This window comes from Cupressus sempervirens, chromosome 10, assembly GCF_028749045.1.
Source record: "Cupressus sempervirens isolate cs-2001-9-10 chromosome 10, ASM2874904v1, whole genome shotgun sequence".
Classification (NCBI taxonomy): domain Eukaryota; kingdom Viridiplantae; phylum Streptophyta; class Pinopsida; order Cupressales; family Cupressaceae; genus Cupressus; species Cupressus sempervirens.
Genome location: NC_143127.1, coordinates 915198359 through 915215410, shown reverse-complemented (window position 1 = coordinate 915215410; position 17052 = coordinate 915198359). Strand labels below are relative to the sequence as shown.

At 32.8% G+C, this 17052-nt stretch overlaps 1 protein-coding gene across 1 annotated transcript in view; it reads right to left on the bottom strand.

Annotated features, from left to right (window-relative positions):
- The window catches only part of LOC149536978 (cysteine-rich receptor-like protein kinase 2), a 35364-nt gene that overhangs the window by 8540 nt on the left and 9772 nt on the right, over window positions 1–17052 (bottom strand). The window lies entirely within an intron of this gene.

Below are 17052 nucleotides of genomic sequence, written 5' to 3'. Positions count from 1 at the left end.
AGTTATGGTTAAAATTAGGGTTACAATTATAACTATGGTTAAGGTTAGTGTTAGAATTAAAATTGATATCAATATTAAGAATAGAGACAATTAAAAAGGATTACAAATCCAAAAGACATCATTCTATATTTTATTATTTATTTCATAATCATTTTATTAGTCCTTGTCATTAGGCTAGTAGTATTCAAATGAGCTTATAATTACTAGTGTTTACTAATAATTATAACAAGTTTTATAGACCAATTAAAACTTACCTGATCTCTTTACAAGGTAAGTAGGAGATATTGTTCTTCAACTTTTTATTTATTTAAATTATCTTGATAAGTAGGAGATATTTTCCATAGCAAGTCAAATATTACTTATCATATGTATAGTACTTTCGCAATTATTATTATTTATTGTTGGCTAATGATTGAAAAATATATATAGACCAATTACAATTTAATATTTAAGATTTTATTACTTGTTATAAGGATAGTAATATTGCATTTATTTATAAATAAAATGAAGCCAATGTTTAAAAAAATTGTATAAACCAATTAAAATTTAACTTATCTCATATTTTCAAGCTATATAGTGTACATGGAAAATTATTGATTTTCTAAATTATGAAAACTAACTATTAGTTATTTGATTTGCCTAAAGTAATTATAGACTTACACATGAAGTTTACATTGAAAGACAGATAAAGATTTATTCAAACACAAGAAATATATAGAAAAAAAGGGCAAGGTTTTGAAAATAAAGAATTGTAGAAAACCCTATCAATTTTCATTAACTCATATATAATGTGAGATAAATTAGGAGCTAATTATTACCTATTCACTACATTACAAGACTTCATTTGGCTTGAAGCCCATTTGACCAAATAATTTGCAAACTCATTCCACTCCCTAGGAATGCATTTAAAAGTAATAGCATCTAGGAACTACATGTAAGGCAATCAGGAGGTAATTATTAATTATACTAAATTCCAAGCCTTCATTTGATTTGAATCCCATTTGAAAAATTAATTTCCAATCTCATTCTACTCCCTAAGAAAGTGTTTAAAAGTAATAGCCTTTTAGGAACCAAAGAATTTGTCTGATAATCAAAGTTAACTGCCATCTAACATCAAAAAATGTTGTCTAATTTAAGTGGAATTACTACTGCCTAATGTACAAATAACCCTTCTCCAACCAAGGGAACAACTACATTCAACCTCATATGAAATGGAAAGAGACCGCATTAAATTATTGATATATTGGCCCTTAAAATTTGAAAAACTAAATGGAATCCACTATCTATTTATAGTTTCTAGGCATAATAAAACATCTTGTCATCTACTATCAGTTTTAAACATCTACACTATTAATATTGAATAGATTAAATAATAAAAATGGTATCCTAAACTTCCTTAACCTGCAAAGAATTAATATGAACCTCATTTCCATAAAAATAGTTATAAAATATAATGTTTTCCTTTCATCTAGATTTGACTACGTGATAAGATTCTTTGTATGAATGTTTTGGATCACATTACATTATTCATCGTCACAATGCAAGACATGAAAGGAGTTACAATGTGGATTTTGGAAATCCATTAATTGAATCTAGAAAATAGAGAAACAAATATGAATTATGGAAATTTAGAAATGTTGAAAATGTAAAGTTCATTTCAACCGGCATAAATTTTATGGTATCATTAATATGTAGATTAGGTTCTGTAATAAGTTAACTTACATGGAATTTATTTGCATGGTGGTAGCTCCAATTTAGATGCAATAAATTCTATTATTTAATAATCTAACATATTTATAGATTTTCTTTCTAGTGTAAACCTATATATAATAAAAATGTTAATATGATAAAAGAATGTACTAAGTAATGAGCAACAGGTTCCAATGAGTGGAAGAGTAGGTAGTGTTTTGAATGGGGAACTAGTTAATGATTATGCTTTAGACAATGAGCCTAATGATCAGAGTTATTGTTTTAGTTTCTATGGAGGCCCAATTAGATATTGGAATAATCTAGGCCTTCAATGCTTTTGGCAAGAGGTTGTTAGTAATTTTACTTGGTCTTCTTTTTGGGGTCATCGCTTTGCTTGGTAGAAAACTAATGTTTGAGTAATTTATAGTTTTTGGCAGTATTATTTTATAGGGAGAAACCCTTTGGGCTCCCCTGAGCATCTATGGTTTTGATTCCATGGGAAGTCCCTTTTTAGGGTATTAGTGGCTTACAAAGAGTTCATAGTGGGAGGTAGTCTCTGCACAGTGATGAAAATGTGGGTGAGATTGCTAGTGCAAGTTGTATGAGATTTTTACTTCTATCTTCGATGATTTCCTTGCGGGTTATGGGTTATGAGAGCCAATTTAACTTTGTATCTGATTCTATAGAAGAGAAGAAAATGAAGAGCAAGAGTAGGGTTTTGGGCAACAAGGGAAGCTCTAATGGTAAGGATTGTAGTGAGGATTATGGAGGTGAGGACTAGAAGTTTTTGGTTCTTTGTCCTCTATTCTCTAGTTATAGGGTGTTTCCCATATTCTCCCACCCATCCCCCTTTAGTTTCATGGGCATAGGGAGACAAAATGTGCATTTTATCCTAGATGTTGTGGTCTTGGCAACATTGGGCATCATTGGTGTTCAAGTTGTTGTGGTCATGACCTATGTAAGAAAAGTTTTTTTATGTGTGGTCTTTTGGTTTTTAGCTCAAAGGGCTTCTTCTTTTTGGAGTACTCAAGCTAGGTTTGATGTTTCCCAATGCAATGGTCTATGCTAGGTCTTTTTCTTCTTCTCTTGCTACAGGATTTATTCTCCCTTGCTCGTGACAATTCTCCTTTCTTTCTTGGTAAAGGGTCGTGTTAACATGGATGGGTGGTGTTTATGCTATTTGTGGGAGATCCCTATTGTGGAGTTTTTCTTTGGCCTTCTCTCTCTTTTTATTGGGTTTAGCTTTTTTAGCCCCTTTGTGCTCTAAGATTTTCTCTTTTATTCAGTTAGTTTTGTGCTAGTTGAGATACAACTTGGTAGATTTTAGAGTGGAAGTTTGTGGCTTTCTCTTGCTTGTGTTTCTAATCAACCTAATTTTGGAGATTCTATTTTGGGACTCTTTAAGAGGCTCTCTGTTTCTTCTCTTTTGGATCTATTTTTCATCCTTCCAAGAAGACTAGTTCTCTTATGGTTGATTTTGGTGGGTCCATTTGCATGGTAGAGATCTCCCCTCTAAAGGGTGATATTTGTTAGGTTTATTTGATTGTGCCTTTATTTTTGGATATCTTGATTATTTTTGGTGGGCGGTCACAATTTATGTTTTTGTCAAATGGTTTTCGCCTAGAACTTTACTCAAGAAGGAGAAATAATGAGGTTTGTGTTTCAAATTGAGTGGGCTAACTTCAACTCTTGGAGGAGTTTGGAGGATTTGAATCTCCCTATTATTTCCTTATGGTAGTAGGATTGTTGGCTCCCAGTTTTGGAGCTTTAAAGTTATTTCTTTTCGTTGCTCTCTATGTGATATTTTGTTTAGGGATTTTTTCTCTCCATTGATCTTGTTTCCTTTTTAGCTACTATCAAAGGAAAGCATGTTTTCATTGAATGCATGGACTATAGTTTTCTCTAGTTTCTTTCTAATGTTAGTAAGGTATTTATTGTCAGTTTTAAAGGGCATTTCTTGGATAGATGTGGGTTTTGGTTGGGAAGAAATGGTGGTTTTGGTAGAATTTGAAGGTTTAGGATTCTTAGGAAAATCTTTGAAGGTTTGGGTTCCTTTTGAAAACCCTACAAAGTTTTTAATTCCTTTCAAAAACCCATTGGACTTAGCTTTCGAGGCTTGCCTCCTCAGATAAGCTTTTTGTTTATTATATTGTTGTTCTAAGGATCTTGTAGCTGTACCAGGTTGTAGGGGCCTACCAATCCTTGCCTTCTTAATAAAAAGCATATAATAAAATGTAATATATTATGACAAAATAAAAATAATGGCTCCAAATCTGAATGAAAAATTTGCAAACCATAAAAAAGTTTAACCTTAAAAAAAATATGAAGCAACTATCGTCTTGGGAAATAAGGATTTCTAGGAAAATGTTTGCAAAGGAAATGAGGTTTTTTTTAAAGAAACTATGTTACTCTTCTTGGAGAGCACATAAATGAGGTACATATGGTGTCATTCTTCTTAGGCCCTAGTATTTTGGTTAATTAAAAGGCATCTAAATCTTTTCCTAATGATCATGGCTCTACAAAGAATTATTCAATGCAAAATAGAAGGGTTTCTTATAATGATCATAGAAATTAAAATACCTAGATTATGATGGGTAGTCATAGATTAGGATTCACTAATTCTTTACTGAGGTCAAAGGAAAATGAATTTGCAAAATATATTGGAATACTACATTAAATAGTGTGAATTTAGTTTAGATTAATAAATAAATAGTTAACTTGAAATTCAGTTTTGGAAAGTTATATTCATGTAAATGTTTATTTAAGGGAATAAAGGCTTATAAATCTAGGAATGTTAATTTCAAAGAAATCACATTGAATTAAATGAAAAATCAATTTATTTATTCTATTTTATAAAAATTTTTAATCTTTACTAGTCTTGTCTTCATATTATTCATATCTCTAGTTATTGTTATCTATTAGTGTTAGACACTTAATCATTTACTAGGCAGAGTCAGACAGTCATCACTGCGACCAGGCTTTTCTATATAGGTCAAGTCATGTATATAAACTTGTATATACCAAGCTCTATATGAACCAAGAAAGTATGTGGTCATGAAGTATTTTCCATACAAGCTAAGTTCAACACCTACCGAGTAGCTCAGGGATATTAGTGCCAAGTTCTATAGTAAGTGTCGAGCAATGTAGAGTTTACACAAAATTCAGAAATGATATGAATATTGAGATAAATCATTTTCAAGTTGACATGGAAGGAACATAAAATATTTGTATAGATTGTTATAGTAGAGATTATGAGTTTTATGATATGGATCACAGATCCCTATGTTCTATGGTCAATGACATAGATGAAGAGGCAAAATATGGAAGCATCTAGAAAGATATTTATGAAACTCTTTAAATAGAGAAGATGTTAACTTAAATTGTAGTAAGACGAGCAATATGTGAATGGTGAAGTGAAGGGTCAAGATCAAATCATAAGTCAAGTAGAAGTGTTTTTTCACCTTAGTAGAACAATTGACCTAATTAGTGCAATGAAGGGGAATAAAAGCTTTATCACATGAGAAGAGAGAATCAATTTACAAAGACAAGACGCAAAATTAGCTTACAGTGAAAACTGAGAGTCAGATATTGAATTAGTTCTAGTCAAATTGAATCAAGGTAAATCTCAAGTAACAGAGTGATCTTAACAGATCTATATAAATCTCCTAACAAAGTCCTTACTTTATTATAAGCATTAAATTCTCTAACAAGGTGAGACCTAAGATACTCAACAACTTTTAACAAGGTAGGCCCCTCATAGGGTAGAATTATTATCAAACATTGTAACCTTAATAAGTTAACTTTATTACTACAGTAGTGAAGATTTGTGTCTTTCATCCCCACCCTAGTTTTACATTCACCTTGGAGGGTTTTTGGGTAATCTATTTTTTTTTTTGTGTTTATCTCATGTAGGTGATAGATTAGATCTACATATTATAGAAAGTTTATTATTACAAGTTTTACATGCATAAAACAATTGGTGAATGTGTGAATGAATTGTTGAAAAGTGAAAGTTTTTAAGATTCTAATTCGCCCCCCCCCCCCCCCCACCAAATCCCTGCCCACCCCCACCCACTCCCACTCTTAGTATCTTGTTACCCAATTTATACATCCATCAATCAACAATTGGTGTCAGAGCTTTGGGTCTCTTAGAGAAGCTTAATCTCTTGGATATTAGATCTTAGAGGCAAAAGATTATAAATTGGACAAGGTTATTGACAATCAGATGATTGACATGAAACTCATACTATAGAAACTTGAGAAAGAAAGAAAAGATTTGAAGAAATCCCTAAACAAATGAAAGGAATTGGCTATCCAAGATAAAAAAAATTCCTATGAAGAAGTTGAGACTGAAGGACTATTTGAACCAATCAATCTAAATGATAAAACATCTACAGATCTACTTGAAAAGATTGAACTCATGATTGAAGAATTAAGAGGATTTAGACTATGTGAAGTGGTCGAGAAAAGGAAAAATGATGGACAAGATAAGGCCATGGCCGAGGAAGATAAAAGTGCAATGGCTACTAGAGTTGAAGAAAGGATATTAGGTGTACAAAAGCTCACAAATACTAAATTGGCCATGATGAATCAATTGATGCTTGCAAATTAGGAATTAAACCAAATGATGTAGAAATTGAAAATCTCAGTTCACAAAAGGTCATGCTAAAGAATGGACTAAACTAAGAAAGAATTTATGAAAAGATTCAACAAACCAAATGAAGCAATGAAATACATTGAAAAACTAATGAAGTCATGTGGTAGTACTTATGGCTTAGGAAATTCATGCACTAAGCAAGGAGAATCATCTACGAATGGAGAACTAAGGAATGCAAAGTCAAAGAGAAATCAACATGCTATGACTGTGGAAATCTTAGTCATATTCCAATAATTTATCAAAGAAACCATGCTATACACAATCCTAAGCCTAAATTTACTAGTCATTATTTTTTACTACAAGAAACAAGGACATCAAATCCATGAGTGTGGGCATAGAGAATATGAATGAAAATTGTAGACAAAATCCTATTAGAAAAATTAGTAGTAGAATTATGTAGCTAAGAATACATGTTACAAGTGTCAAAAGTTTGGACATTCAAGCCATAATTGTGGGACTCAAGTACCATTAGAAAATCACATCAAAGAAAAAGCTAAAGGTAAAGTGGATATTGAACAAGTAAAGAACGAGATGAATCAAGGATGGAGAAAGAAAGTAGAAGATGGAAATAGTGGAGCAAATGGAAAAGGTGATCATGTCATCTCAAACTAAACAAGAGAGGTATGTATGGAACTGTATACTTAAATATATATCATGCATTAGTTCCTAAAATGAAATATGCCAAAGTTCATATTGACATATCTAAAGATGCATAAGAATAGATATGTGATAGGATGTCAAACATCAGTAAAATTATCTATGTTGACTGAGCATTGCAACATGGACTAAGTACTTCAAAAGTAAATTGGTGTATAGGTTGAGTCAGATGGAAGAGACTGAGTTGTATAGTAAAGACCTAGTTCAAATGAACTGATGTCAACCAAGATAGTTGGTTTTCACCTACCTAAGTACACAACATTAATGGAGACCCTAAATTGACCAAAAGAAGGTATATATCTAAATTTGATAACATTATTTTACACCTTGCATATAGATTGCAAGAGCATAGAGCAGTTTGGCTTTTTGAGTGACAAGAAAAAGATCTTAAGGTGATTTGGATCAAATTTGGTATGAGAAGATTGATCGAGTGAAGATCTAAGTTGTACCTAGTATTTCAAAAGAAAGAAATTTTTTTGAACCTTTAAAAAAAATGACAGCTTCATCTACCACTAGAATGAGCTAAGAGGTTAGTACAATTCAATTGATGAAGAGTGACACTTGTCCTCTACCAAAATTTTGTGCTTTTCCATAAATTGCAATGAAAGGAGATTCAATGGGTGCATTATCCTCGATACCACCCAAAGTTAACATGATCCATGATATAAGGAGTTATTATATGCATAATGTTGATATAAGATTGTTTTGAAGAGAAGAACCTATAATGGAATAATCATTATTTTCTCAATGATGTCAAACATGTTGCCTACCGGTGAGATAATTTATTTTTGGTCTGAAAGCTATAATTAAGTTGATTGATGAAGAGGATTTGAAAAGAGGAGATAAAAATAGCACCTAGAGAAAGGTTGAGTTATTTGGTATGTAAAAGAAGTACTAAGACCAAGTAAGACATTGATACTAGTTATAGTGTATTGTTTATCTAATTAAACTCTGGAATGAAAGATTACTCAAGTTAAGACAGGAAGAAGATCAAGTAAGAAAAGTGTCTACCAAGCCTTGCCGAGTAGTCAATGCAAGCCAAATAGAAATCAATAGAAGCCAAGTGATAAGCAAGAGGTGTCAAGTAAAGATGAAGAACAATGCAAAATGAGTGATTGTTAGTTTATGCGGAGTACAATTTAGTTGGTGTTGAGCATCAGTAAAATTTAGTGTCTGCTAAGTGAACTAGTGTTGGTCAAGTGATAAAAGAGTAACCATATCGAGTGACAACATATTGATGTTGAGTGCGAGTAAATGTGTCAAATTAAAGATTTGATGAATCTAAGCTAACTATTTTGTTTTCTTGAATTGTGTGAAGCATGTGGAAGATAACTTTGATAAGATGGTGGCATAGAATTCAGGATAAACCATTTTGAGGAAAATTCAAGGAGTATTGTAGAAGAAGTTTCTAGAGGAACCAAATGGAAAGGTCGGTAGATTCATTACATCCTACCTAATCCTAACTATGCCTAAAATGGATGATTGTTGTTAAGAAGAAAAAGATCTAAATTATCTATTTATAGAGATAGTTTCTTAGAAGAAAAGGTTCTCATTTGTGAGAACCTAAGGAAGACAAGGAGTCTAGGGTATTTCTTCATTCAGTGACCAAACGAAGGTGACTCCAGTTGGAATTTTGAGAGAAAAAATCATGCATACATGGAACACCATGAGTGGATCATGTGGAGGAAGAAGAGTCAAAGTCTTCACAAAGGTCTTGTGTTAGACTGTGATAATAACATTCATGAAGCCATGGTATGAGAAATATCATTTTTTCAATGTTGATGTTTATTTAAATAGGCACGGATGCAACATCATGAGTCATGGTCAAGGTTTTTTTTCAACAACACAATGCTCTATCCTCTCATTGATTTTCATGAAGTTAAAAGATGCCATTGATGAATTTTAATTGGTTGTAATATAAAAGGCCCTGCATCTACCTTCATTGTGAAATAGAGGGTCCCATTGCCTTAGATATTTCTATATTTAAATGGATCAAGAATGTCCAGCCATGTAGAAATGGAGTTACACCAAAACAAAAATGCACTACAATTATTTTGATGTTCATTAGGTACATAAAATTCCACACATCATTTGTTTTCCTTTGCATATGGCCACCTGTCGTTAGTCATTGTTGGTCACTTTCCTCCTTTCAAATATTGGATTCATGGACTATACGTAGGCTGATAATGCTTACTTCCACATACTCTATAATCTCTAGGTAGGTGATGACAGTTGGGTGCTAGCTAATCTCTAGACAAAATGCACTAAAGATAGGAAAAAAAAGTCAAACAAAAGTCAAATGTGAATTTTCTCAAAAGTCTTGTTGTTTTCAATTATAAAATATAAAAATCATGAAGATCAAATGTTGAAAATTTCAAAAAACTTCATAGTGTGTTCATTTTTTAAAAATTTAGTCTATGGTGCAATTTTTAGAGAGGATAGCCGCGTCGTGACAATTGCTTATGGATTTATGGACATAATTGGATGATCAACAAAGTTAATAGTTAAAAAATTAATTTTAGATGGAACTTAGGAAATAGTTGTTAGTGTTTACAATCTTTTAAGGTAGAATAAATAATAGTTGAAACTTGTATGAATGAAGAGAAATTAATATATCATTATGAAAGATAAATATTATTGAGATTGATTATATAATGTATAATTAGTGAGATTATAAATATAGGTTAAGAGATGCAAGTACCAATGAAGTTCAAGGATGAGTAAAACCCTTGGACAACTATTTTTCAACTATTGACCAAATATTAATGTACGTAGGAACCTTTTATTTATTTACGAGATTTATTGAACATTATTGAAAATAGAATAAGAAAACTTAAGCTTGTGAGACACCATTGCTTGAGTTAAGTACATGTTGAATTGGTAGTCTTTTAACAACAGAGAATTTATTCACATAGACAATCAAATTAGAATGTAGTTGTGGATAACATTCTATGTGGATTTTGAAAAATGGGTAATACACGATGGGTGCAAGAGTGAGCAATGCAGCAATAATCACTAGGGTTTGGAGCATCATAGAGTCCAAATAAGGCTCAAATGATGACTAGTCTAATTTTTCATTGGTCACATTTATTTGTAGTTCTTGGCTTGGTGTCACTGGCTTCCCTTTGGCCTAGGAAAGCAGTGGTGCCCCTATTTGGGAGGGATTTTTTGGTATTTCTCTTTTCTTAGCATTGAGTGTTGAGTTTAGGGGAGAGCTATCTATTTCTAATGAGAGTGTTTTTCTTACTAAGGAACCATGTGATGGGCTATGGAGGTATATCATTATTGGTGAAGTTGTTAAACCTAGATGTGTTGTGCTAGGAGGAAGTTTTCTAGTTGTTGTTGAGGAGAAAGCTTCTTATTCCCGTCTTGTCGGGATCAATATTGTGACGTATCTATATTCTTGGGTTTGTTTCTTATCTAGCCTAAGAGGGGTGTCATGGGGTTTTTCTTCCCTTCTTCATGCCTTTAGATTGTTTTGGTTATTTATATTGGGTTGTTTCCCATGTTCAAATTTCTCACATATAGGCCCCCTTTTTAAATTATTACATTCTTTGGTTAGAGATGTTTTAAGTCATCATTTGGGTTGTCCTCTACTATTGTTCATTGGACTATGGGCTTGGCTAGGAAGGATTTCATCTTCCTAGTTAGACTACCCTACTGCTCATAAGTTGTTTTATTGGTTGTAGGTTCATCATTAAAGCTCTTTGGTTTATGTTTTATGCTTGTGAATATATTATTTGGAGAAGACCTATTTTAGGGCTTTTCTTGTCTATTGTTGGTTATTATTGTGGTTGGTAAGAAGAGCATGGCTGTCTTTCTTTGTTTCTTGGGCTCCACTCTCTTGTGTTTTGTTGGTTCTAATGCTTTAATAGGTAGAGTGGTAGTGGTGGTGTTTTCCTCTCTTGGTAGCCCTTAGTAGGGTATGAATTTATTTTAGCTTCTTTCATTTAATTCATGTTTTCTTTTGCTAGAGTTTTTTTGTTCTCTGGCAATCTTTTTGTTATGGGTATTTTTGTCATTTCCTCTTTATAGCCATTTCAATTTTAAGTTTCGTATTTTACATCAATTGGATTACCTAGATATCTAGGTTAGATTTAGGATTTAGTCTTTGGTTCTAGGTATCTCTTCTTTTGTTTGCAAATTAGTGTTTTTGTTAAAAAATCTTTGGATGACTTTAGTTCTTTTTGGATTTTTTTTGCCCATGCTTCCTTTAGAGGTCGATGTTAGAGTAAATAATTAATTTATTAATTATTTACTCTATTTACTTAAGCTTACTTAGGTAAATGCATTTCTTTTATTAGTTGTAGTCTAGGAGTTTGTTATAAGTTGTTGACAATATGAGGGTTTGTTCTCTCCTAAGTCAAACTTATCCTCTCACCTTGTTTGAGGACTTTCCACCTCATGTGGATGTATGCTTAGTTGTCACACTTATCTCCTAGCATCTTCTAGCTTGTTCTAGGAGGTTCCTTGAGCTCTTTACATTCGAGCTCCCTCTTTGTATTTTCATAACAACATTACATTCAACATATTGTAACTACATATTTTCTTGTGTTTGCATTTCTTGTTCTCTCTCATGTCTATTTAGAGTTTTTCCCTAGCTCCGCGCTCTTCTCTCTTTGGCTTCCCTTTGATAGGTTTTTGCATGTAGGTGATCTTGGACATCTTCAGAGTTAGATTTCATCAACTTTAACATGGTATCAGAGTCTTCCTACTGCTACTTGATTGAAGGATTTTTGAAGCTGTGATTTGAAGTCACAAACCCTAGTTTGTTTGTGCATTTTTCTTCAAATTAGGGGAACAATTTTTTTTCAAAGCACTTTGGACCCAAATGGACACTGCCATTAGATATGGAAGGTGTTTTTCAGCTAGGATCCATATAAAATTCATCAATTTTTGAGACAAGACTCTAGGAGGTAATTTTTTTATGTTTGGAGGGCTTCTCCATATGGATCGTACGATCGTAGGGTTTTAAAAAAATTAAAAAATAATAAATTTAGGCCACACCACCTAGTAGCCACTGTGGGGCTGCCCATGCTACACCAGTGTCCCACCAACGCTGACTGCACTGCCTTTGCTATGCCTAACCTCCTTTGTGGCTCGCACACAACCCATCATCGGTGGTGCCCCAAATTTCTCTGCTCGGCCCAGTCTCTCCAGCGGCTCCTACACCACCTATAACTCCTATGCCACTCGTCCGTGGATAACTCCTCTCTGGTCTGCATTGTTAGCATTTTGCATCCACTCGACAGCGTATGGGGGTGACATATGGCCTGGGTGCCATGTGGCACTCTATTATGTGGACCTGCCACATCACCCCTGCCATATCATCTTCATGTGGCCTCTTTTTTTTTCGTGATGACTGACTACCTGTCAATTTTAAACTTGTGAAATGTTGACATCAGCATGACATCACTGCATCATTGCCCTTGCATCTCTCCTAGGTTTTTTTTTACCTACCTTCAATTTTTTGGCCATAACTTGAGCATACAAAGGTATTTTCTGATCTAAAAGAAGTGTTGGAAAGCTAGTTCTAAGATGGAGACATTGGTGTAGGTATTTTCAAGTTTTGATGTAGTTTTATACCTTTTTTTGGCTGTGAAATACCAAAATTGTGTTTTTAACTCCAGCAAGCTTTTCTTTTGTGTCCCATGTCCATTTTTTGAAAACATTATATTTTTGGAAAGCTGGTTCTATCTACTTTTCAGAAATACTATCATTTCCTTTAGATTATACCCCATGCTCTTTCTATCATTATTTTGGCATTTTTCGGTCCACGGTTGATATCTTGGGTGTTCTAGGTTCAAGGATCATTTTCTTGGTATGGGATCCTTTGTTTTGGGATGTACTTTGTTTTGTTGCAACTTATTTTCAGTTTTGATCATTGTAGCTATCATTTTGAAGCACTTTTATGTATTGCACTAAGATAATGTGCCACTCTTGCATTCCGAGGGTCGTGAACATTGTTTTGAGATAGTTGTACTTGCACTATTTTCATAAAGCACCATGGGGGGATAGTTGTTTGTTGTTTTAGGCATCCTCCCTTTGTCAAGTTAGTTTCCCTTCCATGAAATTAGCCCCATGTAGCGTTAGTGTGACCATGCCTTTATGGGTATTTGTACCTCTTTTCCTCTCTTGTTGTTCTTGGTTTGTCTGTAGGAGATTTTGGCCCACCTTTTTAGTTGCCTATCATCCCACCCTATCTGCATTAAGGGGGGGTTATTCTGTTGTTCTGATGCATCCTTGGTTCAATTGTTCGATAGTGTGAACTATGTATTTAGTGGTTAATCCTATATACAAGGTGATTGCAGTGGTTGTCTACCTATGCAATTCGGTGAGATGGATCATCTACCATATAGACATGCTGAATTTGTGCCTTCTTCTTCCATGGAGGTTCTTCAGATCAACAGTTTTCTTTTTGATGGTAGATTTTGTAGCTTCTTCTTGCTTCAGTGATGCTCTTCATGATCACTTTTTGTTCCTATTTTAGTGGACATTCCCCTAGTTGGAGGCTTCTTCAATTCTTCAGTAGGTTCTTACCTCTTTTTGGGGGAGGGTTTTCCCCACCTGGTTTTCTCCCTTTCCCCATGTTCAGAGGTTGCATTTTGCATTGTACATAGGTACCTAACTTGGCCTCATTGCTAGTACCCATTCTGCATTTCATCTTAGTTTTGTGAGCTTAAGGCATTTCTCTAAGTTGCACTTAAGGCGGGGGGGGGGGGGGGGGGATAATTAATTTATTAATTATTTATTCCATTTATTAGTTTTAGTATAGGAGTTTTTTATAAGTTTTTGACAATACATGAGTTTGTTCTCTCCTAAGTCATACTTATCCTCTCACCTTGTTCGAGGACTTTCCACCTCATGTGGATGTATGCTTAGTTGTCACACTTATCTCCTAGCATCTTCTAGCTTATTCTAGGAGATTCCTTGAGCTCTTTATATTCGAGCTCCCTCTTTGTATTTTCATAACAACATTACATTCAGCATATTGTAAATACATATTTTCTTGTGTTTGCATATCTTGTTCTCTCTCATGTCCATTTAGGGTTTTTCCCTAGCTCCACACTCTTCTCTCCTTGGCTTCCCTTGGATAGGTTTTCGCATGCAGGTGATCTTAGGTGTCTTTGGAGTTGGATTTCGTCAACTTCAATAGTAGAGATGTCTCATATGAAGGCACCAACAATTTCTATCTCTTGTTTATTCATTTGGGATGAATGCTTCTCCTATAATGGTGGAGGATGTAAGGGTAAAGAGTTAGTATATTGCTCTTTTTTACTAATGTTATGAGAGCTTTTGGAAAACCTAGAGACAAGATTAAGAGAGACTAGTAAAATTGCTAGTTTTTATTCAAGGTTAAGGGAGTCATACAAATTCTTACCTATTGGTACTAGGTGTTTTGGCTTGATAATACTGTAACTTATGTTTTTCCTTGTTAAAATAGTTTAGTTAATTATTTCTCAAATATGGAGTAGGTGTTAGTTTATGTTCTATATGTAGTAGTTGTTCATTTGAGGGATCCAAATCCCTTCAAACAATTTAAATCTTACTATAAATTAAATGAATAAATCTTAGTTAATTATAATTATTATTCTGATTAAAATTTAAAAATTATATTTTCAATCAATGTTTAATTTTTATAATGATAATTATAGAAAAGTTATAATATTATAAGTATAATTTTTGTAATGTTTTTATTTAAAATAAAATATATGTTTAAAAATTATTTCTAATTTATTATATTTTTTGAATAATGATTTATTTCTTAACTATATATATATATATATATAAAATATAATAATAATAATTCATACAATATTAAATATAAATATTATAATACACTTTATATGTAATATTAAAAATATATTATATCAAGCACTATGCTTATAATTACAAAAATGTGATAATTACATGAAAGATTATTTTTTCAATAATATAATATAATTTATAGTTAAAATAGAATGTTGCCATAATTAATAATAATATTTCAACAAAATATATAAACATTATGGTCATATTAATATTGTTATATACATTATTTTTATATTGTTATATATTATACAAATAGAATGTATGTGTTAATGATAAGGACTTTCTTATAGGATGAAAGGATGCCTCCTTGGATAATGAGGTATTTTAAAATTGTGCAAACAAGAGCAATCTAAATTTAAAACTCTTGTAGCTGAAATTTTGTTTGATCATATTGATTTATAGGTTAAATTTTTATAAAACTAACCTAATGATTTCAAATATTAGTATGCAAAATATAAACTTAAGAAATTTCTTAAATTGACATATATTGCAAATTTTATAACTATAAATATTACTAATTCATATTTACATTATATCGATTAAATATTAAAATGTTAAAATATATATATATATTGAGAAAGAAAATGGCAATCGATATTTATTTTAAAATGTAAAATAAAAAAGATATTAATAAGACCGAACTGGAATAAAATACACATAACACATAATACGTAGGGGTAGGGGTGAGTGTCAAATTCCAGACAGGGATCCTAGTGATCAAGACATGGAAAAAGATAAATATGGCTCTTATGAATTAGCTTTTAAAGCTAGTTGACTCTCACAATTTACTTGTTTTATTGACTGAGCAGTATTTCTTTGACTTCAAATGTATTAAGTCGTGGAAACTACATAACTCACGTGTAGTTTGAAAGTCTACAAAATGAGATTCAATTTTTAGTGTTAACAATGCAAGAAGTCTACCACTTGAGAGCATCTCTCCAATGTCGAAGGGAAAATCTAGAGCCATGAGTGGAAGAGTCTAGTTATTGGAGAATACTGTAAGGCTGATTATTTTATTTCCCATATTGCTAATAATTTTTTATAGAAATTGAGGAAGTGTTTTCTAATTGTTCATCTCATGGGGTTATTTGTTTCCCATATTGCTAATAATTTTTTATAGAAATTGAGGAAGTTTTTTCTAATTTTGCATCTCATGGGGTTATTTTTTGCTTCATTGATTTGTGGCCTACTCTATCTGATTTAAATAGCTGGATCTATATTCATTGGGAACCTGTTATCTTAGGTACTCTTCACATTTTCCTTATTACTGTTCAAAAATCTTAGATCCCTAATTTTTTCAGTGTTCATGAATCTTTAAGAAGATCCCAATTAGGGTGAGGCTTCCACTTCTTCATCTTCATCATTAGGTTGATACTCTTTTTGAATCTATGAGAGATTCTTTAAAATAGGCTACCTTGCAGCTCAATGTGGTCTAAAGAAAGTTATGACTAAGAAGTCTTCTTCTTGGTTGAAGGGTACCTCTATTCAACATTACACTATTGATAAGAAAATTCAGGTTTTAGTTGAGGCTAATGGTTATACTCCCAAAATTAATTATTTTGTTCCTAAACCTGATCCTATCAAGATTGCAAAAGCTAGTCCTAGTATTTAGTACAAGAAAGTAGAAACCTATAAGTTAGGGGTTATTCCCCTATCTAATTTTCATTAGAGGAAGATAAATTTTGCATACATTCATGCTTATCACAATATCTACTAGTGAATTGATGTATTTGTTCACTTTAGGATCCTCCTAAAGTTATGAAAGGTACAAATACATTGAAAATAGGGTTTATACATATCTTTGGGATTTCGCCCATCAAATTTTAGGGCCTATAATTTATAAGGCAGTAGGGTGGAGCGTAGCGATCCTACCTTTCTACCTATAATATAATAGGGTAGGGTATTTCTTCTTTGATCCTGCCCAACCCCATTCTGTTCAAATGGCTAGGTTTCTTCTATAGTTGGGGAAGCGGGGTGCCCCGTTCAAATCATTATTCTATAGATGTGGGTTGGCCCTATTATGGCGATTATTCCCCTAACCCTACTATTATAAGGTAAGGTAGGGTGGCCCCCTACTATTCTAAGGTTATACCTCATCTTCACCCCTACCCCTACCCCCTACTACTCCACCAACCCCTACCCATCATTAATGACCCACATCGTTCCCCTACCCCCTACTATTCTATGCCTACAATGAAACCCCTAAAATTCTTAAAGGGGGAGAACTAGTGTAGAAA